We start from the raw sequence: 3,796 nt of genomic DNA on the forward strand, positions 1-3,796 counted from the left end.
TTTACCTATCCAACGAATTGTCACATGCTAAGATTCAATTCAAATCGGCCACTTTCTGGGTTTCCCTAAATTGACGAGGAAATTTTCTTAACCTACATTTTGGCTGAATTTTTAGAGAACGTAAAAATAAACCATGGAAGTCGTAGCTATGTTTTTTACCTATCCAACAAATTGTCACATGCTAAGATTCAATTCAACTCGGCCACTTTCTGGGCTTCCTAGTAAAAAACCGTTGAAAACGAGTAAATTCCCTAAATTGACGAGGAAATTTTCTTAACATGCATTTTGGCCGAATTTTTAGAGAATGTAAAAATAAACCATGGAAGTCGTAGCTGTGTTGTTTACCTATCCAACAAATTGACACATGCTAAGATTCAATTCAAATCGGCCACTTTCTGGGCTTCCTAGTAAAAAAACCGGTTGAAAACGAGTAAATACCCTAAATTGACAAGGAGATTTTCTTAACATCCATTTTGGCCGAATTTTTAGAGAATGTAAAAATAAACCATGGAAGTCGTAGCTATGTTGTTTACCTATCCAACGAATTGTCACATGCTAAGATTCAATTCAAATCGGCCACTTTCTGGGCTTCCTAGTAAAAAACGGTTGAAAACGACTAAATTCCCTAAATTGACGAGGAAATTTTCTTAACATCCATTTTGGCCGAATTTTTAGAGAATGTAAAAATAAACCATGGAAGTCGTAGCTATGTTGTTTACCTATCCAACGAATTGTCACATGCTAAGATTCAATTCAAATCGGCCACTTTCTGGGCTTCCTTGTAAAAAACGGTTGAAAAAGAGTAAATTCCCTAAATTGACGAGGAAATTTTCTTAACATCCATTTTGGCCGAATTTTTAGAGAATGTAAAAATAAACCATGGAAGTCGTAGCTATGTTGTTTACCTATCCAACAAATTGTCACATGCTAAGATTCAATTCAAATCGGCCACTTTCTGGGTTTCCCTAAATTGACGAGGAAATTTTCTTAACCTACATTTTGGCTGAATTTTTAGAGAATGTAAAAATAAACCATGGAAGTCGTAGCTATGTTGTTTACCTATCCAACAAATTGTCACATGCTAAGATTCAATTCAACTCGGCCACTTTCTGGGCTTCCTAGTAAAAAACCGTTGAAAACGAGTAAATTCCCTAAATTGACGAGGATATTTTCTTAACATGCATTTTGGCCGAATTTTTAGAGAATGTAAAAATAAACCATGGAAGTCGTAGCTATGTTGTTTAACTATCCAACGAATTGTCACATGCTAAGATTCAATTCAAATCGGCCACTTTCTGGGTTTCCCTAAATTGACGAGGAAATTTTCTTAACCTACATTTTGGCTGAATTTTTAGAGAACGTAAAAATAAACCATGGAAGTCGTAGCTATGTTGTTTACCTATCCAACAAATTGACACATGCTAAGATTCAATTCAACTCGGCCACTTTCTGGGCTTCCTAGTAAAAAACCGTTGAAAACGAGTAAATTCCCTAAATTGACGAGGATATTTTCTTAACATGCATTTTGGCCGAATTTTTAGAGAATGTAAAAATAAACCATGGAAGTCGTAGCTATGTTGTTTACCTATCCAACGAATTGTCACATGCTATGATTCAATTCAAATCGGCCACTTTCTGGGCTTCCTTGTAAAAAACGGTTGAAATTGAGTAAATTCCCTAAATTGACGAGGAAATTTTCTTAACATCCATTTTGGCCGAATTTTTAGAGAATGTAAAAATAAACCATGGAAGTCGTAGCTATGTTGTTTACCTATCCAACGAATTGTCACATGCTAAGATTCAATTCAAATCGGCCACTTTCTGGGTTTCCCTAAATTGACGAGGAAATTTTCTTAACCTACATTTTGGCTGAATTTTTAGAGAACGTAAAAATAAACCATGGAAGTCGTAGCTATGTTTTTTACCTATCCAACAAATTGTCACATGCTAATATTTAATTCAACTCGGCCACTTTCTGGGCTTCCTAGTAAAAAACCGTTGAAAACGAGTAAATTCCCTAAATTGACGAGGAAATTTTCTTAACATGCATTTTGGCCGAATTTTTAGAGAATGTAAAAATAAACCATGGAAGTCGTAGCTGTGTTGTTTACCTATCCAACAAATTGACACACGCTAAGATTCAATTCAAATCGGCCACTTTCTGGGCTTCCTAGTAAAAAAACCGGTTGAAAACGAGTAAATTCCCTAAATTGACAAGGAGATTTTCTTAACATCCATTTTGGCCGAATTTTTAGAGAATGTAAAAATAAACCATGGAAGTCGTAGCTATGTTGTTTACCTATCCAACGAATTGTCACATGCTAAGATTCAATTCAAATCGGCCACTTTCTGGGCTTCCTAGTAAAAAACGGTTGAAAACGAGTAAATTCCCTAAATTGACGAGGAAATTTTCTTAACATCCATTTTGGCCGAATTTTTAGAGAATGTAAAAATAAACCATGGAAGTCGTAGCTATGTTGTTTACCTATCCAACGAATTGTCACATGCTAAGATTCAATTCAAATCGGCCACTTTCTGGGCTTCCTTGTAAAAAACGGTTGAAAACGAGTAAATTCCCTAAATTGACGAGGAAATTTTCTTAACATCCATTTTGGCCGAATTTTTAGAGAATGTAAAAATAAACCATGGAAGTCGTAGCTGTGTTGTTTACCTATCCAACAAATTGTCACATGCTAAGATTCAATTCAAATCGGCCACTTTCTGGGTTTCCCTAAATTGACGAGGAAATTTTCTTAACCTACATTTTGGCTTAATTTTTAGAGAATGTAAAAATAAACCATGGAAGTCGTAGCTATGTTGTTTACCTATCCAACAAATTGTCACATGCTAAGATTCAATTCAACTCGGCCACTTTCTGGGCTTCCTAGTAAAAAACCGTTGAAAACGAGTAAATTCCCTAAATTGACGAGGATATTTTCTTAACATGCATTTTGGCCGAATTTTTAGAGAATGTAAAAATAAACCATGGAATTCGTAGCTATGTTCTTTACCTATCCAACGAATTGTCACATGCTAAGATTCAATTCAACTCTGCCAATTTCTGGGCTTCCCTAAATTGACGAGGAAATTTTCTTAACACCCATTTTGGCCGAATTTTTAGAGAATGTAAAAATAAACCATGGAAGTCGTAGATGTGTTGTTTACCTATCCAACGAATTGTCACATGCTAAGATTCAATTCAAATCGGCCACTTTCTGGGCTTCCTAGTAAAAAAACGGTTGAAAACGAGTAAATTCCCTAAATTGACGAGGAAATTTTCTTAACATTCATTTTGGCCGAATTTTTAGATAATGTAAAAATAAACCATGGAAGTCGTAGCTATGTTGCTTACCTATCCAACGAATTGTCACATGCTAAGATTCAATTCAAATCGGCCACTTTTTGGGCTTCCTAGTAAAAAACGGTTGAAAACGAGTAAATTCCCTAAATTGACGAGGAAATTTTCTTAACATCCATTTTGGCCGAATTTTTAGAGAATGTAAAAATAAACCATGGAAGTCGTAGCTATGTTATTTACCTATCCAACGAATTGTCACATGCTAAGATGCAATTCAACTCAGCCACTTTCTGCGCCTCCCTAAATTGACGAGGAAATTTTCTTAACATCCATTTTGGCTGAATTTTTAGAGAATGTAAAAATAAACCATGGAAGTCGTAGCTATGTTCTTTACATATCCAACGAATTGTCACATGCTAAGATTCAATTCAACTATGCCAATTTCTGGGCTTCCCTAAATTGACGAGGAAATTTTCTTAACATCCATTTTGGCCGAAT

This window comes from Medicago sativa, chromosome 1 (genome assembly GCF_051527215.1).
Source record: "Medicago sativa cultivar Bolivia chromosome 1, Bolivia_mono, whole genome shotgun sequence".
Lineage (NCBI taxonomy): Eukaryota > Viridiplantae > Streptophyta > Magnoliopsida > Fabales > Fabaceae > Medicago > Medicago sativa.